Source organism: Cryptotermes secundus, unplaced genomic scaffold (genome assembly GCF_002891405.2).
Source record: "Cryptotermes secundus unplaced genomic scaffold, Csec_1.0 scaffold177, whole genome shotgun sequence".
In the NCBI taxonomy this organism is placed as follows: Eukaryota; Metazoa; Arthropoda; class Insecta; order Blattodea; family Kalotermitidae; genus Cryptotermes; species Cryptotermes secundus.
In genome coordinates, this window is record NW_019721003.1 from 128901 (window position 1) to 154552 (window position 25652).

Genomic DNA, 25652 nt, shown 5'->3' on the forward strand with positions numbered 1-25652 from the left:
TATCGAACACGGTCCGCCGCGGTGGGAAGCCAGCGATTAACCGCTTGAGCTATGGCGCGGCCTTATCGGCACATGTTACGAAGTTTAGACGGAGGTCAACATACTGTATATATATATTTAGGTAAATTGAAAATATCTAATGACCTCATCGGGATTAGATTTTGCGACCTTCTGGCTTGTAGCATAGTGACTCAACCAACCACGCTACCGCGTGCCCCAATTTATTATAACATAAGTCTTTATAGCCCCATAGAAAGAAGATAACTAATTAATGGATTAGTTTCCGTTCTTCTAAGTCAAGCGATGAAGGCGTCTCGGGAGATTGCCTCGGGACAAGGGAACAAGGTGAGACTAAGTCCACTTGGTACGTCGGTCTCTAGCTGGCCTATTGTATCAGTCACGAATGATAGATGATGAGCATGGAGCAGTCGGTGAAATAAGAATTGGCAGAGGAAACCGAAGTACTCGGAGAAAACCTGCCCCTGTACCACTTTGTCCACCATATTATTTTTTATTTGTTATTGCTAGTGGAGTGGGACTAATTCCCTTGTAATGCGGCCACTTCTGGCCTATTATACCAGTCCCAGATGATAGGTGAGGGTGATTGTGGAGCAACTGGTGAAATCCCACTTGACCAGACCCGTGATCGAACCCGGGCCGCCGCGGTCGGAAGCCAGCGACTAACCGCTTGAGCTATGACGCGGCCTTGTCCACCATAAATCCCACATCACCAGAGCTGGGCTCTAAAGCTGGCCGCCGCTGTGGGAAGCCGGCGACTAATTACCTGAGCTATGGCGCATTCAGGGGAGATGGCATATCGAGGGGTATAGACTGCAACTTTATAGCGCAGACTGTTCCTTAAAAGTTACTCAATCAGCCAAGATAATTCCCGTAACCGAAGCACTTGAGCTCTCATTTCGCGTACCCTGAAGCCAACTATTAATCTTGCCGTCAGTCAGTTCTACTATGTCCCAGCATTTACCACATGTGTCGAAATTAATTTCTATATTATCTTGCTATAAATATCGACGTCTCCTTGCTAGAGACATTCTGACTATTACTGTATAATACCTTTCCGCATGTGTACTTCATATCCATCCCCCCCCCCCCCGCAATCCTTATTGATTCAGTCATCCTGCACTCATTAGCTAAAGTTTATAAACTATGAAGCTCTTCAGCATACAATTCTTTGAATTATCCAGAAGAGAACTCTTAAAGCGAAAGTATTTTATTGTGAGAATCTTCTGACGGGAGTTTCTCTTCTATATCTNGAAGATTTAAAAATAAATGCATTAGATTAATCGAATGAATTTCTATGTTTATATGATAACTTAATGTAACCATCTGTTATAGAAGATAAGGGAACTGTTCCGACTTTAAGCTATTTACGATTCAGGATGGTCAAATTAAGAAACGTCAGACGTCTAGCACTTGAAATTGTGCCGGTAAATTATTACGAGTGTGTGTGTACAATAAATTTTTCATTTACACATAAAGTTACCTTTATCTCTAAAGATACCACATAAATTAGTGATTCCCACGTATTTTGTTTACTCAAACACGACCATGGACATACTTACCGTCATCGACATATAGAAATCATCGAACCGCAGCAAAGAAAGCAAAAACTTAATTAGGGTCATTACAACATTTAGTAGAATTGTTTGTGGAAGTGTCCATGTAGTTTTGTCTTGTTATAAACTGGACAATTTAAAGATAATTTAGTATTGTGTTTTTTGTTCACTAAATTATGTTCGGTTTGAATATTTCGTATTTTACAGGATTACTACAAATGATTCATTCCATTTCTAAACACTATATTTTATAAAATATAACACATACAAATATGATTATATATAGAAAGAACTGGAAACTCATCAAATTACAAATGTTATATGTATGCCCCGTTGGTCACAAAATAGACATCCAAACGGTAGTCGAGTTTGGTCCAAACATTTTGAAGCACTCCCATGTCAATGGTCACCACAGTAACATTAATATGTTCCCTGGGCTCTACCAGTGTCCTTGGGAATGGAGCTATGTAAACACGGTCCTTAACATACCCCAAAGGAAGAAGTTATAAAATTTGTATGTGTAATATTGTACTTTGGAAAATATAATGTTTTAAAATGGAATGAATCATTTGTAGTAACCCTGTATTTTATTCATGACGTTAGATTGAGTTAAATTAACATCACATCTCATTACTGAAGTTAGATTCAGACGAATATTAATAATATATCTTTTTCTTCAAGTTAATGAGGTGAATTCTGAGGAAATATATTCGTTGCGGATTCTGCTGTATATTTCTTCTATAGGAGATTAATAATTCAGAAGATATTTATTTATAAATTTAGATTTATAAGAATATTTAATGTTATATTTTATTCAGTGTGTTTGATTCAGATGAATGTTTCAAAACAGTTTTATTAAATAATCAAGATCTATTTAATGTTTTATATCAAACAGCATTCACACGTTAGAGTCAGCTGATTTCTAGAAGTCGTTGGTCTGGAACGGGGTCCACTCAGCCCCGTGAAGATAATTAAGGACCTATTTCAAGGAAATAGTGGCTCCGGTCTAAGAACCGAAATTAAAGGTCGTGGGGATTCATTACGCTGACCGTGCCACACCCTCTTTCCGCTAAAGTTGGCACTAACTTCGCCGACAAGCGTCGGTCGCTCGGTCGATATAGTTCTCTTACGGATTAAAGCCACGAAATTTGTTTTTTTTTTTTTACTTGGAAATCACCTCTTCGAATTTCAGTCGCGTTCTCGGCTTTCCTGAGTGATTCTTCGTGATTTTCCTTAGTCTCTGTGTACGATTCCTAATACATCTTGAAAGTCATCATCATTGCACTTTCAAAACACACGCTTGCTTGTGTTTTTCCTTCAAATTTCACTGCAGTTCATGGAGAAGTGAAATTATTTTAATTAATAAGCAGCATTTTCAGTTTGTATGCTAATTTACAAGTAATTTTTTCCTTCTGAAAATTTGCTGTAAGAAACACTTCCCCTCAGACAAGTGTTAATCAAATATTGTGGTCTTCAGAAATGTTAAACCATCTGAATTGATAGAGAGATACCTAAGTTTCGTTGGAATTTTTTACCTCCATCTTTAATATATACTTGTATGATCCATCCTAAAGATGGAGACAGTACGTTTCTCCGTAACGTTGATACCTTGTCAAACTGTACGGCGTCCGTTTTTGAGAAGACCGTCATCTTAAAATTCACGGCCGTAAGAAATTTAAATCTCAGTACCGACTATTTCATACGAGCCTGATATACTGTCTGGCTACGGACTGGACGACCGAGGGGTGGGAACTCAAATCCCGGTAGGATCAAGAATTTTCTCTCCTTCATGTCTAGACCTGCACTGGGAACCACGAAACCCCCTATCCAATAGGTACCGGGGCCTCTTTCCCCGGAGGTCAAGAAGGTGTGGATCTATTCATTCACTCCCATATTCCTTCACGGCATAGTGCTTAATTAGTTAAGCACAGGAACAACTTCACGTTTTACCCACTAATTCCTAGCTCTGTCCGCGTGTATATATCTCTGCGTGAATCCTTGCTTCCGCAAATAACCGTTCATGCCAGTCAAAGAAAATCATATTACAGCCATTTTACCATGCCAAGCGATACTTGAAATTCAGCGCACGTAAATTAGTACTATTTTTCATTCTTTATTGTAATTGCAGAGCGTGAAACGGTTTGAACTGTCTTTATTGTTTGCATCTTGTTGAGTATTACTGTATAGTATTGTCACGTGTCACAGTGACTAAAGATGGGGCTTGGATTCGTAATTGGATTTATTAACCGCCTCCAGGTCGTAACTACAATTAAGTAATACACTATTGTTGCTTTACGCAATTTACAATCAGTCCACACTAATCTCTTCAGTCTATCTGCACAAGTCCTCGGGTATTTATAACACAGGAACTGTTACAGTCTCGTTGTATTACACACTCTAAACATGACACATACATAAAATTTTCTAATCGCACGTTAAGTCTACACGGGATGACTTCTTGTACTATTTTGTACTTCTAGTTCCAAATCGCTCTGAACTTACAGCTCACGGCCCTCGTTATATAGCAGCGGAATGGACATGGACCTACAGTAAACACATATCACGTGATCGCTATCCAGCCAGTCTATTGGCATGTCGGTCACATCTTCAGAAAACACAGCTTCCTCTATAGTTGCGTGTTTGACCGTGTTTACAGAGTTGTTGCCCGGCATAACGTTGATCAATCAATTACAGTATTATTATAAGACATTAAACACAAGGAATTCGTAATAAATAGACAATCCCTTCAGAATATAAGAACCCCTCCCTCCCGTGAACACCACATGATTTATGAAGCACATCCAGCATGATATTAAAGAGTATTTATCACAAATAGAACCTCAGAATGGGAACAACCGCTACGTAACAGCAAGGAGGCGTGGCACTTCCATACAGGACGCGATACAACATGCATGTAAGTAAAAGAAACAAACATTTCAGGAAATAACAAATAGCAGAACACATAAAATATCACTAAATTATCCATTTCGATTACAGAATAATTTTACTACTGTCTTTCAAAAATAAAAAATTGTACATAACATCAATTACATACGAGAAATCATTTACTACATGACTACACATCACTCAAAATTGAACCATATTAGAATATCTGTAGTCTATTTTCAGGTGCACAAAGAAATAAAAATAAGAAGGTAACTCTATGATACAAAAACACAGACTCGTGTTAAATACTAAAATAAAATGAATTTTTTTTTAACTGAGTTATAACGTTTTACATGTTATGGCTAATATTAAAGAAATATTACAAAACATAGAAGGCTTAGGGAAATTTGTATTATTAATGATCACTAATGTGGATCAGCATTAGAAATACAATTCAGCAACGAGTAGTACATGTCACGAAAATTTCCAGACGAAATTCCAGCTGGATCGAAATATGCAACAAGTACACTTAACAAACGAATGTTAATACATTAATATTGGTTCATTTGTTGTGTTGACGATCGTACAATACCACATGTTTCAACTATATCGCAACAGTACGGGATTGCGTAGGTAAATTTGGACCTATTTTACGCATCTGCATCATCTGGACGTAGCCACTATCAAGCTACGGCTGATTTATCTGTGGAAAATAGAGCCCAAGGAACTTGTAGTGGAGTGGTTATCGCGCCTGCTTTTTGTTCGCAAAGTGTCCGGCTCAGATATCTAGGAGACTGTCATGCTTACCAAGTTCTGTCGTGGTTCACATCAGTCCCTATATGCAGTCACCTGAATGGTACTGTGATATGTAGACCCACTTCTAGGCAACGCCCAAAATACGCACACGCAACAATAGAACAAGTGTCGCAAGAGTTGTCTATATAGTTAGCATATATTTATTACTAGGTAACGAGCCAATAAACACGCATTCTCGACAACAGAAGACAGTGTTTTCCGTGCGGTCCGTGCCAAAGAGTTATCTTGACAGTCGAAGCTACAAGCTATGTATACGACTATATAACAAAATTGTGCAGACGACAAGCAGAAGTCATAGAAACTCATGATAATGAATATGTTCACGGTATAGGACAAGGTGAAACCAGGCAGAGAACATATAAGAGGCTTAAACTTGGCGGTGGTCAAGCTTATGACCGTTCAAATGACTAAGTCTTCATTGTAGCATAAGATCTGTAGGTTAGGCATGATCCGCTCTGTAAAGCCTATACCGACAGATGACTTGTGTGTAAAGCAAAAGGAAGAGTTTTCAATAACATATTATATGTGCGAAATATACACTTGACGAAAGATCGAATGTATTCATAACAGACAGACCCATCTTCTCGTCATGGAGGATGTTACATAAGGACTATTACCGCAAGAAAAAAAAAATCTCTGGTCGTGGGTCTCAAGGGGTCTGATGCCAAGATGAACTGTTTGGCGGTAACCGCCAGCCGTAAAATAACTCTGACCCTGAAGCAGCAGCGTTCAGCTGTGGAGTGTTAACCAGCGGGCAGAGGAAGCGGAAGAAGCACAATTGCTAAGATTCGTTACCAGGAAACGTCTAGTGAAGACACTGCAGAGGAATTGCCGTTGTGGAGAGCTGTTGCTAAGGAAAGACTAGTGGAAATAGAGTGAGAAAACTTAGTGTGGAGTGGTTCGTAATATGGAAATCAGCACTACTGTTAAAAGTTATTTGTTGTTAGGACCTGTAAGTGGTCAATACATCTATTCACCAATGAAAACCCCGTCTATAGTCACTAATACACGTGAGAGTATCTTAAATTAGGTTGGGATCGTCTCCTTTCAACATTCTTTCAAAAATCACATCACTCACTGCTCCTTCTACCATTCTGCGCTTCGTGTTTCTGAGACACTAACAGCGTCTTTATTGGACCATAAATAAGCAAATAAAACAGTTGATGCCAACGGCAGAAATCGTATAAATGATTTGTATACCCCGAAGCCTAACTGGATGTTTCAGTGAATATGAAATTTTGTTTCTGTTGGAAATCGAAACCCGCTCTTCTATCGCATGGAAAGTCGCGTTTTTTGGCTAATCCGCCTTGTTCACTTCCTTGACGAAGAACAGATCAATGTTCAGAAGTGTGTCCGCCTATCTAAATACGGTTAAGAACTTCGATGTAGTTCAAAAATATTCAGCTATCTGCCTGACACAGACTCTTCACTGACAAAATAATGAATTCAGATAATCAGGAGTCTGTGATTTCCACGCCTGAGGAGCTATTTCAAGGAAATAACGGCTCCGGTCTAGAACACTGAAGTTAACGGCCGTGAGGACTCGTTGCGCTGACCACGCGACATCGTCTATGCGCTAAAGTTGGCACTAACTTCGTCGACAAGCGGCGGTCGCTTGGTCGGTATATTTCGCTCGCGGACTCAAGCCAAGGAGTTTATTTGTTTGTTATTTTGTGGTTTCCAAACCTGGGTCTCCTAAGAGGTTTCTCCCCTTCATATATTTCGACTGAAACTGTAAGTTCCCTCTTCCCATGCATGCTACATGATATTTGTGTTACTGCAGTGAAATTAAGGAAGCTTCTGTTCGTGTGATGTTTTCCTTCCCTCTTTTCTCCGCCTTCTTCACTTCATATTTCCTCTTTAACATTTTCTTCTCAATTGCCTTCAAAATATTCCCCTGGTTCCTACTGAGAGTTAAGATAGGCAATTGGTGAAACTTTAATTTTGTCTTCGTAATCTTCGAGCTCCGAGACCTGGCGAATCATGCCTGTTCCTATATCCAGATGGTTTGAAACTGAGAATATATACGAGTACTTCTGGCTCTTGCGACGATTTTCTGTCTTTTAGGACTTTACAAGTGGCCCATGCTAATATTGTGAGTCTTTCTATGGCTGTGAATATTTAGAGTTATAAATGAGGGGAAAATTTAATTTTGGGTACACCTTACTCATATTTTTGGCTATATGACGTTATATGACCATCGACATTTCGGCGGACCATGGGGTCGGAAAACTATCCTAAATACGACGTACGACGATACGTTTGCAGCGTTTCTTAATTGATCGTAGGATTTGACTGTGGAAAACCACGAAGGTTTTGCTATAGGCGATAATGAAACCCGGGACTTTCCGAACAAAAACAGAAGTTCTGTCACCTATATTATAATATTGGCTGGAAAGTGTTACATTTTAAGCCAAAGTATTATTGATAATTAGTAATCTTAATGTGATATTTGTGCTTCCACCTGTTACATTTGAACTTGCATGTTTGAACACTGAGAAGTAATTTTGTCATGTAGTATATTTATTTTCAGTTTTGTAATTTTTACAAATTTCTTTGCAGATTCCATTGGAAGCTCGGAAGAGACCAAGCCCGAAATTCAAGTGAGTAATGGCTCACTGCAATTTAATTGTATTTTAATTCTGTTTCACGTCAAATTTATTTTGTTTTTGAACATTGTAAACTAGGAAAATGGATTTCGTTTATCTATTAACATTTATCACCTGGTAAATCTGGTAATTATTTTAATCCACAATGACTCTCAATACGTAAGTCACGTAGAGTTTAACCAGAATTGTTCGTAGAAAAAGGAGTAAAAGTGTTCTTTCACTGAGAATAAAGAAGGAAGAAAACGAAGCCAAATAACTGCAAGAACGGAATAATTTTTTACCACTCTTTTCTTTTGCACGGATATACATATACAAAACAAGTATTTTCGTAGAACCCATACTTTAAACCTTGCCTGAAATCTCAGGATATAAATAATAGTCTACAAATCAAAATATTATTAGCAAGTTGAAACACATGACCTTACAATACTGTCACGTGTTACAGTGACTTAGACGCGGCTGTGGATCGGTAAATCGGTTTATTGGAACTTCATTTGTCGTACCTACAATTAGTTCTTACACTCCCAAGATTACTATCAAAATAATATATGTATCGTCACACGCTCTGTCTTTTAAATCTTCTTTTGGCCACACTGCTCTTCCCTGGGAACTTCGGAACTCAAGTGAAGTCAATTCTCATTCCTGTGTTCTGTCATATGTTCTCGGCACGGATCACGTACGGAAAATACAGTTCTGTTATTACGTAGCGCAGACCACACAGAAAATAAGTCACGTGATAACTATCTCGCCAGTCCACTGGCTCGCTGGCTATTGCCTAGCAACGAGCTATGAACATTCGTCCTATTGTTGCGAAAACTTAAGCGAGAAGGTGTTTATCGCGCCGTTTCCTAGCTTTACACGTTACAATATGTAATTGGATCATACGTTATAATCGAGTCTCGGAACGTTCGCGATTATAAAATATAGAAGCAGGAAAAGAAAATAAGTTGCCGGATATTTTCATGTGTAATGGAAAAAATTATGAACAATACACGGTCTGTTAAAAAGTTTTCAGAAGTCTTGAAACAGCGCGACAACTCGACATCTTAGCAATGTCGGGTAGGTTTTACTGCCTAATAGCGTGCTTCCTAATTATCATAGTTTCTTCCGCGTCTTCCTGCAGCGATTAATAATCGCCCTAGAGCTACATGTTCACGTGCGTGTAGAGTGTATCTTGTGGTATTTGAGAAGGCTGATATTCATGAGCAGCGTATTAACATTAACAATTTTGCTTCAAACTAGAGAAAACGTTTGTGATGATCAGTGCATGAGCCATACACATTGTTATGAGCGGTTTAAGTGATTTAAGGATATCCGACAGTCAACACATGATGAGCCGCATTTGGGACGGTTGTCAACGTCATGTGACGACGCTCACATTACGCAAGTTCGTGAAATTGTGCGTTCTAATAATCGTTTGTCAGTGTGGGAAATAGCAGAAGAGTGCAACATGTCAATAGGATCATGTCATGACATTCTTACTGCAACACTAGAGGGTAGTCTCAAAGTTTGTCCCACAAATTCTGACACAGGATCAGAGAGATGGTCGCGTTGCCAACTGTCAGGAACTTTTGAATCGCGCTAGCGAGGATGAAAACTTTCTGAAAAGGATTATAACCAGCGATGAAACAAGGGTTTGTGGATACGATGTGGAAAAGAAAATGCAGTCTTCACAAACAAACAAAACAAACTCGATGGCCTTTAGTCCACAAGCGAACTATACCGATCGAGGGACCACCGCTTGTCGGCGAAGTTAGTGCCAACTTTTGCGGATAGAGGGTGTCGCGTGGTCAGCACAACGGATTACCACGGCCGTTAATCTCGGGTTTCTTGACCAGAGCCGCTATTTCCTTGAAATAGCTCCTCAGTTATCCTCTCGAGGATGAGTGCACCCCGATACAGATCCACTAATTCATAGAAAATCTGGTAGAGCAAGGATTCGAACCCCGGACTTCTGGATCTTTAGCCAGGGATTCTGACCTCTAGACTACAGATTCTTCACAGTGTGCTGGAAGAAATTCACCGAGACCGAAAAAGTTGCGGTGGGTCAGGTAAAATGTGAAAGTCATAGACTGTTTTTTGACATCGAGGGTGTTGTGCATGATGAATTCTTACGCTAAGGGCAAACAGTAAATCTCTGGTATTATCTCGAGGTTCTGAAACGTCCAATAGAAAATGTCAGGAGAAAGAGACCTCAGCTGTGGAGAAAGAACTCTTGGTTCCTCCATCATGACAATGTGCCAGCTCATGCATCGATACTGATTCGTGACTTTCTGGCCAACACGAACACAACTGTGTTTCTTCAGCCACCCTTATCACCTGACCTGCCTCCGGCAGACTTTTTCTTGTTTCCCAAACTGAAATCCACTTTGAAAGGACTAGACTTTCAGACGATTCAAGAGATTACAAGAAATTAGCAGGCAGAGCTAAGCGCGATGACGAAAAGGCGTACCAGGACTCATTCCAGAAGTGGCAATAATGTTGGGAGCTGTGAATCAATGCAGGAAGAGAGGACTTGGAAGGCGATAAGGCTCACTCAGTTACAGGCATATACAAAAAAGGAATATATAATTCCGAAATTTTTTAAAAGACTATATATATTAAAATAGTAAAATTAAGAATTGTGATATGGGCGCAATGTTTAGTACGCATGGAGAGACGAGGAAAGAGCACACAGTTTTATTCAGGAAACCTGAAGGGAAGAGACTCAATAATGTAGGCAGGAGGATTGTGTCAAAGTGGAAGAGATGGTATGGGCTGAATGCAGGTCTCTCAGCCTGGAGTAACGTGGAAGGTGTGAACATGTAATGTACCTTCGGGCTCCGGCTGCGAGACCGTCAGCTTCCCAAGAAGTAATATTCCTCATTGTGTTAACAATTATGTAAAATTCAACACGTAAAATAAGTCGCCAAAAGAAACTCCATTTCTCACTGTAGTGAGTATTGAGTGTGATATCTTTGGGGATGTGACGCCGTTTATTTTGGTAAACACAGAGAACGATGAAATTATCAGAATAATATACGAAATGTAGTAATGGTTTTTGAAGGAATTAATGTTCTCACAATGATCATTATGAAGAGTATTATATTCCGGCATGCAACGCCGTGTAGTCCGGTGAAAGTCAACCGACGTTTCGGAGGACTTTCAAGGGACTATACGGCGCTATGTCCCAGAATATAATGCTCTTCATAGTTCAAGAAAGATTAAAAATCACTCAAAAAGACATTGTATATTCTTTCTAATGCATGATTGACCTTGACTTATAAACGAAGACAATTGTTGCTCAGTTAACCATTGTTGGTTACTGAATATCGAGTATCGGTGAAATCCACATGACTCGTAAAACCGGTTTCGAGACAACTGATATTTCGCGTTTGGTCCCCTCACACACACACACACACACACACACACACACACACACACACACACTACTGTATTCCTGAAGACACACACATGCGCTTTTGTTTAGGGACGCTGTCTCCGCAGATCGGTGAAATGTAGTCAGAATTGTTACAACCGTTCTCGAGGAAATCAACATTTTGTTTTGAGCTGATCTGAATGGCTTCTCTTTTTGGAGATGATCCGGTTCACCGGGCACCAATGTAGGATGATAAACTCGGGAAGTCCGCCTTACCGTGCAGGATTTAACGAGGCGCACATCCATATATGCCCATACAAACATACTGATACACACACGCATGCAGATATGTAGACATACAGAAGGACGGCGCACAAAATGGTACTCTTTCTTAATAAGGAAGGATGAAAATGAGTAACTAGGTCGAAAATTCGGGACCTACATAACTATGGAAACCAATAATGTTTTTGGAACAGGTTATAGAGGGAGTAAGAACATACCATATTTCGATTTGGAACGCAGCCACGTATTGGCTGAATGTCACTTCCCACAATTCATAGGGGCAGGTACCAGTTGGGATTCCCCGGTCACTGAATATCACGGAAGAAGCAGGCTGTGGATTCAAGCTCAAGAACGCCGTAAGTAGGGCTGCTTGTCTCTTGAGCGATACCAAGTCGGATGACGTTTCCTGCCTACATATTACACTCAAATACCCAGCCCTTATTTAGGATCATATTGAACTATACAGCCGGGCGAGCTCAGTCGGCAAGGAGGCAGTATAGGGGGTTCGATTCCCCGCTGTACAGGGATACGTACCTCAAGTCATCATGACAAAACCGACTCTGGACCCCAGTTCCATCTTCAGGTTTCTTAATATCTTCCCTTTTCGTCAATGTGTCGTTTAACAAACTGTGATTCTTAGGGCGTATCTCTGTAATATTTTGCTTAATGTTATTAATGTGTTTTCGGGCTTGCTTATTCATAGCATATGATTCATTAACATAATCTTCTTACAATTATTTACAATTCTTACTTTAATAATTGTTTTTATTCGTTAGAATATATGACCAAATACATTTTAAAAATCATTGTAGAATATTTGAAATTTGTTTCCTATCTGTTCTGATTTCCCATCCTTAAAGCCCAGGATTGTTACCGGAACAAGAGTATACACAGCCCAAGAATCGTCCCTTTTCCGGTTCTTGTTAAGATAAGCAAAATTACAATAAAAATATAGTTTATTCCTTGTATATCATTCACATATACAAATGTTTACTTTATGTTCATAATTGCATATACAGGCCTGTGAGATTAATATTCTATATGAATCATTAATAACTTCAAAACAACGTAAACCAAAATGGGACACTCTTAATTTCTTGTCTGAAAAGACAAACACTGGATTATTCTTACGCGAAATTCTGGTTTTAAAACAAAAGGCTAGGTAGATCATACAGTTTCCTATGTATTGCTGTGGGGTTGTGTGGCAGTAAATCTTGTAAATACTAAAATACGTCGCTAATGCATATTGTATCTCCCAATCCGTTTGATGTTTTCTATCGTTTTCTAACAACAAGACCTGCCAGAACGGAAGGAAAGGGTTGAGACAGATGAATCTCATTCCATAAATAACTGGTTATTCTTAGGGATAATTCGATATCAGTGATGATGATGATGATGATATCTGTACTACTGGAAGTCTGTGCAGAGGTGTACTAGGCGTCATGAGTTCTTACGGAAATCCTTGTTTAATTCATCGGCACTCTCTTAGATTTGCAGGTTCTGTGGGCGCGGAATTGGTTGCTAGAACAGTCACTTCTCTATATTCACTAATTCCTGTTGTCAAAAATTTTCTCAAAATTAAGAACTTGACCTGAATTCTAGACCCCAGTTTCGAAAGCGAATCGAACTGTCCAGGCCCGTGAACTCTGAAACCGTTACATACGCGAGAATATAGATTGTTGTTTATGAGTACCATTATCGAAAGGAAATTATAATGAAGCAGCTGTCACTGTTCAGTAATATTTGTATATATTCATACTGATATCGTTAATGTGTTTATATATAATTTATTATATGTCAGAAATGTGTAGTGCAAATAAATGTTCTTGTACAACTACAAGATAGCTAAAGCACGATGGCATAAATTGTTTTAGCATTGAAATTTTCTCACAGATAGTGGCAATTTAAAAGTCTGACAGATATCATGTCATATCTATATCCTTAATGCGCAAGCGTGTTCTCCAGTGTGCTCTATAGTTGACGCATGAAGAAACAGTTTGATAACCTTTGTAGCCTATCAAATCAATCAAGAAAATGGAATGTGACACCCTCAAGCATTGTTTGCCTGGAGAGCAGATGGCATTCGGAAAATGAATTCCGGTCTCTACTATATTCTGAATTCTGTGTCCTGAAGGCGTTATTTTTCTGTTTTGCATAACATATGGTCCGATATTAATTTTTTGCCATTAAAATATATTGTTGAGAAGTTAATGAAATTAAAGATAAAGTAAAGAATGAAATAATAAAATATATTTTGTTCCACATCTTTATTTATGCTTCAATAACGGAAAAAGAAATTACATTGAAGTTATAAAACCTACTGAAAACCATATTTTGTTGTTACGAATTAGTTACACTAGTTTTGATGAAATAGAAATAGAAAACGTAACAATATATTTGCCGATATACACCACACTTACATCGACTCCAATCTTTTATACAGACCCACACCCAATATCGCATTTTCTCAAATTGCAATTGTTGCAACACGGGTTTGGAGAACGTCAGAGATACATGGACGGACAGACATATAACACAGACTCAAATATTGTGTATTCATTTTACACATTTATCCACGGTATTCATTCATGTCTGACCAAAGTAACCGATCTCCTGACCTTAAATATTGTGTACGTACTAAACACAACATAAGACTCGAATCTGTAGAGAGCTTAAATTAGAACATAACGTAAACATAACCTCCTTAGTAGCGTATAAAACGAGAAAGGAATGTGGTAAGTTTATGACTCTCTTACTCAGTGCCGGTGTTAAAAAACATCAGTATATCAGCAACTTATTTTAACACTTAATGGAAACTTGAACGTATAAATGTATTTGCACTGGAAATATAAATTGTTTCGAGTGGGTGTTGAAACGACCGCCAGTAGCCACGTGACATGTCTGGTATCTTTTTAAGATGGCAATTTACAGACACTGAATAATAGCATATGTCTCTGCACAATATTTACTTTTAACCTGCTTTCATACTTCACTCACATAAAATAAAGTTTACTGCACTAATATGGACACATTATGACGCCTATCGAAGTTCAGCGCACAGCGATTTCTTCTTGATGCACAATTTGAGGGCATCTCCGCAGTTTCAACTAAACTGTTTTATTTGTTACGGTTTTGATTATAATAATATTCTACCTACGAGAGGACTGAGTTAATCCACAGACAGATCTGTTTCATTCTGTTCGATCTGCAAAAACTGCTTTCTTGCTGGCTATTTCATTCGAAACATATCTTTACAACACAGTGACCAGTAAAGTTAAAGATTTATTCTGTGCCTCGTCATTTCCGAAACAGTGTGCAACAGGGGATAATAAATTAATATATTTCTTTCACTGGCTTTACAGCCCCTGTGGGCACTAGCCTCTTGTTTCAGTTTCATGATCATTATTGCAGACGGTAGAAAAGTTGTCATGGGTTTCATGAAGTCCTTCAAGAAACTGAAACATGGCTAAACCGTGTTTTTCTTCCTTCGTAGTCTGCAAGCTCTTCGGGACAGTATACACAAGGACAGCACAAACGCAACTTCTGTCAACCGATTTAGAGAAACAGGACTCATTCCCTGTAACCGACCCACATTCAGGGAACACGAATTCACAATTCGCGGAAAGGACCAGTAGCAAAACAACGGTGCTAGGAAACAGTAAGCGAGAATTCAGAACCTGGAACACCACACGATTTTTTCAACGTTGGCAGTGCTGGACAATATGTTAGTCCAAAGTATATAATGAAAATTCCACAAGTAACGATAAAATACCCTGATCAGACAGGTCAATTTAGACTAACAAGATCTAGTTCTGTTCATTTAATTACTGCTTCTTTTTTTTCTTGGCACTATAGCCCCATTGGGCCTAGGCCTCCCTCCAAGAACTTCTCCGTTCACTTCGGGTTTTCTACATCTTACACATTCGGTAGGACTCCTTGGGCGGGTGATCAGCTCGTCGCAAGGCCTCTACCTGTACACAAACACAGAAAAACTCACACACACAAACTAAACATCCATGCCCTGAGTGGGATTCGAACCCACGATCCCGGTTTCCAAACGAGCGAAGACAGTGCATGCCTTAGACCGCTCGGCTACCGTGACCGGTTGAATTACTGCTTCTACCTGCAGAAAACTATTGCAGTAAAGCAAAGGGAAGAGAACCTCCTCCGCAGGAAATAGACCACGAGAGAAGAGCTGTTTGTGTACAGGAAGCAGAAGAATCCTCAAGCGAGTGAGAGCGTGACGTCATACCTAACGTTTCCAATGCCTGTACTATTAATAAGTACGAAATAGAAGGCGGAGTGCCTCTTGTGTCTTGGCCCTGAATCAGACGTGAAACATGGGAGAAAAGGGCGCAAGGCATGAAATGCTATTGCTGGACTCATAAAAACTGCGGAGTTGACGCTGGCTGTTCGACTGTAAAAGAAATATGTGCTCACTGCAAGTGCGAGTTTTTTTAAATGTCAACTGATTCAACAGATTATGAGTATATGTAATATTTAACTCTGAAATATGCTGTAATTCGTATGTAGTACTAGTCTTAACATTTCTATCCTAACTTACTTACTTACTCATGGAGCTGAGCCCTTCTGGAGGGACCGCCAATTTTGTAGCTACTCAAGAATTTCCCAGCATTTTATGGAACCCGAAGGTTCATTACCGTGTTCACAATAGCCCTCCACTGGTCCCTATGCTGAGCCAGATCTATTCAATCCATCCCATCCTATCTCTCTAAGATCCATTCTAATATATGTCCACCCACCTACGCCTTGGTCTTCCCTGTGGTCTCTTTCCTTCTGGTTTTCCCACCAATATCCTATACGCATTTGGACACTATTTGCGTCAATAGAAACCGACATGTTTGTATACTTTTTGTAGTATCGTGTGAATTCATATATGAAATGAAATTCTGGTAGTAACACCGTAAAACAGTATATTCTTTAATATTTTTCGTTTATCTTAAATAAAAGTCTAGAGATAGTTATAATTAACTGATAACAATTCACATTAGCCTACTTTCCTCTATAACGATTAGACAAGACCGCTTCTTTCCAATTCATCATTCACCTATCGCACCGCTGTTCTAAGCTACTGTTGGTGTAGCTGGACAGCCCACAGCAGAACATCGAAACAGTGGAATATGTAATCATCCGTCCATCCATCCATGGCTCAGCCCATGTGGACCATCGTTATATAGACGCGGCACGAACCACATAGAAAAACTCTTCCGTTATTGCAGAGACTCGTATATTATACGATTGCCTAACAACCAGTCTCGACGCGTATTGTTATAACAATGGACTCCGTATTGTTGTCATGCAAGAATAGGAGAAAGTGTTTGCCTGCAGTTACATAGAAACACGTCACAATATAGTGTTTACTGTGCTACACCATCCACACTGTCATCTGTTCATGTCCTATTCGGAGACAACCTCTACAAAGACAACTTGTGGGTGGAACGGTTACTAGTTTTCTTGGGGAAGTTTCACTGTCATCATCATCATCAGTAATCTGTCAAGACGACAGGTCCACAGTCTCTTCCAAAACAATTCCTCCACTTAATGCGATCTAGAGCTTTCTCCTTCAAATGACAGTATCCTCTTCTGTTCCCAAGGTCATCCAGCATCTTCTTACGTCTTCTTCCTCGTCTTCTTGTCACTTCTATCCGCCCCTCTATCTTTCCTTCGATAACTTCTTTTAGAAAGCAGTTTCTGCGTAAAACATGACCAAACCAATTAGCCTTCCGTTTTCTTATTTCGTGTAGGATATTCCTCTGCTCACTGACTCTAATTAACACTTCTTCATTTCTCACATAATCGGTCCAACTGATTTCACTGTATACTGTCAAAACGAAGAGCACGAATAGTGGGAAGTAACACGACTTTCATTTTCTGTTTGCCTAACAGCCAAACGTTTCCTTCGTTCATTGGCATCAGAAAGACGTTACAACTGCGGAACATTGAGTAAGATTGTATTAAAATTTCAGTTTTAAAATCAGGAAGATCTAGCCATACATGGGAGGATAACACAATAGATCTGAAAGAAACAGCATGTGTTCGGATGGATTCAGTTGGCTCTTGGTAGGGTCCAGTGAAGGAATCATATGAGAAGGTTAATCAAGGAATTCACGAAGGGCAGCAAATTCTTGGGACAAGTAAGCGATCACCTGCCTTCCTAGAAATTCTATGAGCAATCCACTGTTAAGAGATATNTTGTTAGAGGCTGAGTCTATCACAGGACCACATTGTATCTGCAATGATTAGGTCACTTGAAAAATCCAATGATATCATCGTGAATCACACCCGAGACCTTTCGGCTTGTAGCTTAGTGCCTGAACCAACTACGCTACCGCCTGGTCCGTTACGAACACGCTAACTGTGCGAAATTTTGTAGTTTTCTACAGAAAATTTCACGCCCCAGTCAACGCTGAAGGAAGTTATGCACAGAAATTTATCTCTTAATTTTCTAGCTATTTTCAGTCCCTGTTAGCTTCATTTTAGTCTTCCAGTCTTTTTAAGGAAAATGACTTCCAGAATTTTTTGCCAAGTAAAATTTAGTTTTGAAATCGTTACCGTTTCCGATGTGTGGTCACACGAGCCCACGAAGTACGTCCGTTGTAACGAACGTACTTTATGACGGACGTTGCTGAGGACACCACACAGTTGCAGAATGCGGTGCGTAGTTTTTTGTCTGCAATGGAGCCAGAAGAAAGCATAGCATTCTCCTCTCTTGTTTATTTCTACAACGGACGTCACGACGTTCGTTACAACGGACGCATTATGTGCGCCCGTGTGCCCCCAGCCTAAAAGGCCCGACCCGTTCGCATGGAGCAGCTGCTTTGGTTGTGTCCCCCCCCCCTTATCGAGTGACCACAGACCAGCCGTAGATTGCTTCATGGTGGATGAGTCAGTCGCTAGGTCGGACTGCAGATAACCTTGCTCGCAGGTGACCTCACGGCTCGCTCGACAGCCGGACTGCATACTGCTCATAGCTTACTCTGGTACACCTGGTTCCGAGCTTGTTGATATGAAAGTACTTTACTTCCTGGAAACTAAATCCGGTAAACCCAGGACTTAAGCTAGAAATATTTTCTTTGCGACCTGTAGCTTGAGTAATAGAAAACATATGGCCTTCCCGAGACTGGCTGTTCCTCTGCTTCCTGTGGGAAGAAAGGCCACTACTCCGTAACGACCATAAGGTAAAAATGTACACGATTCTTTTTATTGCCTGTTTTGTTTGTGTTTCATTTTGCGAAGCTCTCAGTAGCGCAGGAATGCGCCCACATGTCTCTGTTAGACAGTCCGATCAGTCAACCCAGCTTGGACGTCTCTCCCATCTGGACTCCCGGTTTCATAGCATAAGTAAAATATTACAACTGCGTCCCGTGTAGACTGAGTGGAAATATTTGATTTTCTTGTATTGGTACCATACTGAGAAGTTCGTCTCTGCAGTGATGATTTCTATCTTGTTAGTTCTCTGGTGCGAGGCTCATACGTGCAGAGTTTTAATATTTTGATGTTTTGTCTTAGCTCTCGCAGATGGTGTGTGCTGTGCTGGGCTTGTATACTCCATCTTGGTGCTTGTACAGATGTCCGGAGATAGGGACTAGCTCTATCGATTGGACCCAACTGAGTAAGTTTTACCTGAAAACGGAGACAGAATCCAGTCTCCGAAACGTTATGTTTTGAAATAAAAACAGGACGATGGATAATGTCCATAAATATAATATTTATATTTCAGTTCTATTGCTAGGCGTCTCCGCGAGACGAGAACATTTCACGGAATGCGAGGGAAAGGCGGCCGTCCATATTCTTTATGTGAGGTATGCTTAAAGATGAGATCCATGAGATCGTTGAAGAGCGCCTACCAATAGTAACAGATGTAAAGCAGCTCTTAAACTCCTGGGCCTGTAGTCCGCAAGCGAATTATACCGACTGAGCGACCGTCGCTTGTCGGCGAAGTTAGTGTCAACTTTAGCGGATAGAAGGTGTCGCGTGGTCAGCGCAACGGATCCCCAAGGCTGTTGATCTTGTTTTTCTAGACCGGCGCCGCTATTTCCTTGAAATAGCTCCTCAGTTATCCTCTCGAGGCTGAGTGGACCCCATTCCAGATCCACTATTTCTCAGAGAATCTGGTAGCGTCGGGAATCGAACCCGGGACCTCTGATCTGTAGCCAGGAACTCTGACTACTAGACCACAGAGAGATACCAAACATGCTTCTGTACACCCTACATTACAAGGGCAACAATTGTATCACTATCGCATTCAGTCTGTGTAAGGGTTAGCACCACACAACGCACTCTCAAGGCGAGTGTGTGAGTCGGCCGGTGCCACTGCGTTTAGGGCATAGGCTACATTCACCGATATATCCTGCTTCACTAGGACTGGGTTCAACAGTATTCACAACGAAAATTTGTGCTCAAGTATAAATCCTAGTCAGATTCGATCTCAACCATCAGCAACAGCAGATTTCCAATCACATGCGTGCTGGAATTTTAGATGACTGCCTCAGAGGCTCTCACATTTCACCGAAACTGGTTAGTGGCTGTAGTTACTTTAATTTTCTCCAATCACACACATAAGCTGACTACTGAAAGACGATCTTCATGTGTGGTTTTAAAACGATTGCGCTGCACCACATTACGGTCGTGAAATGCGTCAATGGCTGCCCGAAAATTGTTCTGAACGCCGAATTGGTGCCGGACATGAAGTTCATCTCGCTTGGTTTCTGTGAGGATGCTTGAAAGGTTCATGCCATTAGAGTCGATAGTTGAGTGGAACCGCGGCGTTGAAGTCAACAATTTGCAAGTAAGTAAAAAACGCAGACCCAATTTTTGAACGCTCGTTAATTTCTTTTCCACGCAGATCTGAATTTTATGTCCTCGATCGTGTAGGCAATTTCGAACATCTCGTGTAAGAAAGTAAAGCTAAACAGCTTACTAATAATTCTTTGTTAGTTTCCTTCTTATGCAAAACTCGCTAAACTTATGAAATATTTAAAGCGTGACCATGGAAATTGAAAATAGAAGAGCTGTAACTCTTTAAAGAAGGTTATCAGGGTACGTAATTATAGAAACCCCTTTACTTATTTCTATATCCAGAAACCATCCTGTAAAATACGGCAAACTATATAACTATACGGCCTGTATATCTGTACAACTGAAGTAAGAGGCCTTAATCCCGGGTCTGGAAAAGTGGGATTTATGGCGGACAAAGTGGCATTTATTACCAAGATTTTGATCTGACAGAAATGAAAGCCCCAGAGTTATGCCTGTTACGCTGTGCATAGATTCTTAACTTGGGCTGTAGAAGAAAGTACTTCTGGAAAATTGGAGACTCCCATTTGGATGCCGTTGTAGGCAGTTTATATGTATTTAAATTTGCATGCTTAGTTCAGGGACTTCGGAGAAAGGCTACCTTCCCTTAATCCCAAAGAGTGCCCCTTACCACATGAATTGCATAGCTAAGAGCTGCACACAACAGACACAATATATCCCCTCTGCACGCAACATATGTATACTAGAGCTACATGCAGTGTTTACACATCCCTTCACTGCAATATTCTAACATTTGGGTTATGCATACAATGATCTTTTCAGAATGTTGAAGGAGGGGTTCTATGGCGGCATTCCATAGTACACTGACAAGGATAGATGGAAAGGAGACAGCATGAAGCAGTTTCTGATGGAACATGGCAGCCTTCTGCATATACTCGCAAAATAAAGGAAATAAAGGAGAAAGGGCGAAAGAAATCTTGATCTGGTGGCAATGCAAAAGTTGAGCGCGCAAAAGCGTTTTGGCATTAGCATAAATAGGGACTCAATTCTACACGTGCGTCTGCTCTCTGGCTCTCGGTGCCGGGTTTGAGTCTTTTATTTTATATATATTTTATTCTAGTCGTCTTTCTATTTGCGTTCCTTATTTTCAAAATTAATTTTGAGATCTTATCCGACACTACAAAAAACTCCAATAGCGCGTAAAATCGCTCGTGGGGTTAGTGGCCCCAAATTATAGTGTCCAATTTGTTGTCACTGGCAGCGGTTCATTCTCTCGCACTGTGTAGCTTGCAAGCAACAGGACAAAATAATTTGCGTTAGTGAAAAAAAAAATCGCAGTTTTCGCACAAAACATGCACTTCAGCGCTAAGTTATGAGTTCAGTTACATTGTACGCGTTCATACATAATTCGCACAAACTTCATTGACACCGTGTAACATTACATGAATTCAAAATTAAAGTCGGAATTACGCAGCGTTCTTAAATGGGCGCTGGAAAACTTTATTCTGTTCCGATCCTGAATTTTAGGTTCATGCGAAGCGTTAGAAAGAGATTTGTGTTCTGCGAATACTCTCTGTGTTCCACTTTACCTTTTCTTTTTAATGCTAGTGGGGTGGGACTAAGTCCCTTGTACTGTGGCCACTTCTGGCCTATTGTACCAGCCCCAGATGACAGGTGAGGGTGATTATGGAGCAATTGGTGGAATGAAAATTGGCAGGGGAAACCGAAGTACGCGGAGAAAACCTGCCCCAGCGCCACTTTGTCCACCACAAATCTCACTTGACCAGGCCCGGGATCGAACTCGGGCCGCTCATCTAATCAGTCAGCCAAGCTTCTAAAAGTTCTCCCATTTGGACACCCGCACTGAGTAGGAAGTTATGGAGTTGCAGTTCCGTCCAGTTTAAGATTATATGGGGACGTTCCGTATTCATCTGGTCCTATAAAATTATCTGATCTACAGCATTTTGCAATTCTACGAGTAGATATTGGGTTATTTGCTGTTACTTCCTTATCGGTATGTAGGAAATTTTATATGCTTCAATTGTAATCCTCTCTGCTTATTGGCTTTAAATGCAAGCTGGAGGACTGAGTCCAGAAGAAATTCTATTTCCAATGTTCCAGCGTGATTGAAGACGAAATATAAAGAAGACTTCATAATGACTTGAAGTGCTAGTCTCTGATGACTACAAATCTGATATTTGTAGCAATATTTTATACCCGTCATTCTTGTGCGCTGAAAGGCGCTGAACAGCGGCTGCTAGCAGGCACGTTGCGGAAATATCTGCTTGCTTCAGAACTAGCCGCTACCATAGGGTGAAGTCGGAATATTTTATTATAGTTTACGTACTATCTGTCTGCCTGTCTATGGCTTTGCAGTCCTTTTTGGGCCTTGACTATTTCTTCAGTTTCTTAATCTATACACAGTCGGCAGGGCTCCTTGGAGGGGATATCAGTCCGTCGCAAGGCCGCAGAATAACATAAACACAGAATAATTGCACACATTCATCCATGTATCGAGTGGGATTCGAACCCATGATCCCAGTGTTTGAGCGGGCAAAGACAGTTCGTGCCTTAGACCGCGCGACCACTGTGATCGGCGCGTAATGTTGCACTGTTTTCATATATCATATGTGTTGATGCGCGTGTGTTAATTTCCGCGGAACCTGTTTACCGATCTGTTGTCTAGCAATGGACGTCATTTCTGGCTCTGCTATTCCGGTTCTCATGCGTCATCTTACAGTAGTTCGAAAAAGCCAAGTCCTTCCTTTCCAAAAGTTACTTACCAAAATACGTGTATATATATGAAATCATCCAGACTTAAAGAACACCTGCACACTGTTCATGCTCAGAATGCTGAAGGCTCAGAAGTTCTATTTAAAATCAAACGAGCACAGTTTGAAATAAATGGGCATACATTCCAACAATGGGCTTGTTCTCCAGACGAGGCTAGGCCTGGAGGCAATTTACTGCATGGCATTAAGAATCAGGAAATAAAAAGCAGCAGCAGAAACCGCGATGCAATCATGTTCCATGGACATGACAGACACGATGTTCGGAAAAGATGAAAAACTGGAAAAAGCACCTATACCATTATCAGACGATTCAATTTAGTGATTAATATTGAAATCAGTGACACGTCAGAAAATTTTTACAGACAAGTGTTGGAGAAATTAGAGAAAAGTCCAAAAAAAGTGGTTTTTAGTTGCATGAATCAGCTGATGTCTCAAATATGCTGAACTCGTTTCTGCTGGGTATTTGCATGAGAATAAAATCGAATAATTCATCTGTTGCGAATCTATGAAAAATCATAGAAAGCAGCAGACATTATGGCCGTGGATGACGAGCTCCTGTGTTCCTTTCATGCGACCTTCTGGAAGCTATGTGTACTGACAGAGTGTCTGTCATATTGGATAAAAGTCAGGATTCACGGTTCACGTCAAAAGATGAATCAAAATGTGATCTCCAGTCATCGCATTCTTCGCCAGCGTGCTCTGGCATTGAACATCCTTCTATTTGTAAAACGTGTTAGTTGTTGTACGCCTGTCCATTCGATTCGAGTAAGGGCGTTGAATCTTCACTTATTTCAGCGCTGCGCGTGGAGATTGGGTCTGAACACACGACTCTTCTGCTTGGCACAGAAGTACTCTGGTTACCAAGAGGAAAATATGTGGTTACGGTTTTTGAACTTGGATATTTAATTGAGATGTCTTTGCGTGAAAAGGGATCAGTTCTGCTTCAGTTTTCCATAGATCTGAATCTTCTAATTTCTTTGGCACGCCTTGAGGATATGTTCACTGCAGCATATAGAAGTGATTGCTTTCGAGGTCAAATAAAAGTAAGTACTTTCCACAGAAGTTATCTCTCTGACAAAGAAGACTGATATGTAAAAACTTTTCTAACCTTTGATGAAATGACTTCAGATTCAGTACACCCAGTGGAACCAAACGTTGATGAGAATTTTGTTGCGCACTCGAAGATCGGAGAATCGCTTCGGTAAGAATTATTCTGATTCGCTCGGTAGATACAGTTTGAAAAAATTCCTTTTACTGTTTTTTTTTATTGAAAAATAAGTGATAGTGACCTGCCAAATACTAGGTCCTTGATGATTTGCACAAATTCGTTTTGATTTTGAACCAGTAAAGCTGGATTGATACTGGTGAAGACTTGGTGACGCACATCTTATTCCCACCCCAAGAGTATATTAAGTTCTAGCCTTGTTTGTAAAAAACCCATCTGTACAAATCCAAAACGACAGACAAACTGAAAGACGATCATGAAATATTTGTGTCTGCCTCGAAAACATCGTTCGCTACTGAAATATTGGTTGCTTCTTATACAGTGGCATGATTGTTCTCAGTAATAAGTTTTTGGTATATTTTGGCATGTGTCACAATTTTCTTTTGTTGCGTAAGTTTTTTTCTCCATGAACTATTCTTTTTTCAAAACGAGCATTATCATGCTATTAATTTAGAAAAGCTTCATCTTTCGAAGTGGATTCTTGAGGTCCTGTGCTGAGACTGGGGGACATGTCTATCAGAAAGGGCTCAGAAACACTAGTCTAGGGCGTAAGGGGTAAGCTTGATTCTACTAGCTCAAGGTATGGATTTATTTTGACCGTCATTATGAACTGACGAGCTCCACTGTGAGCGAGAAATTTCCTGTTATACCGAAAATTATGTCCATACTCTTGAAATTATTTGCGCGCGGAACCTACAGAAGACATAAAATTAGTAAACAAAATGACATATTTCGTACTTATATTCGCATAAATAAATCAGCAAACAGGGGTTGCCAAAATGTTTTCTACTGAAAATTACCATTAGAATATAAACGATCATTATGTGGCTAAGAGTCGAACTAATGACGCTAAGCAAGAAATTCATCAAAGCACAGAGAATCGTTAGACCCGTTATTAACTACAGCGGCTTATTTATCTAAAACTATATCTTCTGTTTCCAAGATGTGAAAAAAGAAACATATCTTGAAACGCAACGTAGTGTATTGAAATTATTCCTTAGTTCAGTCTTGTCTCCCCTAAGCGAGTTTCACCTTATATGGCTGTAGTTCTAGATGTGAATATATGTTATCTGGTTTAGAAAACTCACGATCTATCAAGATGCCACGTAGGGTGGTTATTAGAAAGCAAAAATAAGAGCAATGTAATGCCCCTAACTTCACGGTTGAACTTATTTGGAATCTTATCCGATTGTTACCATCGTATTTAACGTTAAGTTTGCAAGTAGCTGTTGGAAACATTCCAATGCCAAGATAAGAACTAACCAATAGGAAAATAGTGGTTCACTCGAGGTCGTGCCTCACGTCACGAAATATCTTAAAGTGAATTATTTC

The 25652-nt window shown here is 40.1% G+C and overlaps 1 long non-coding RNA gene across 1 annotated transcript in view; it reads left to right on the top strand.

Moving 5' to 3' along the window:
• Positions 1–25652, top strand: part of LOC117283122 — a 114420-nt gene that overhangs the window by 25704 nt on the left and 63064 nt on the right. Inside the window, exon 2 of the long non-coding RNA XR_004514137.1 lies at positions 7839–7879. This is a non-coding gene — a long non-coding RNA (uncharacterized LOC117283122). The remainder of the gene's footprint in view (positions 1–7838; positions 7880–25652) is intronic.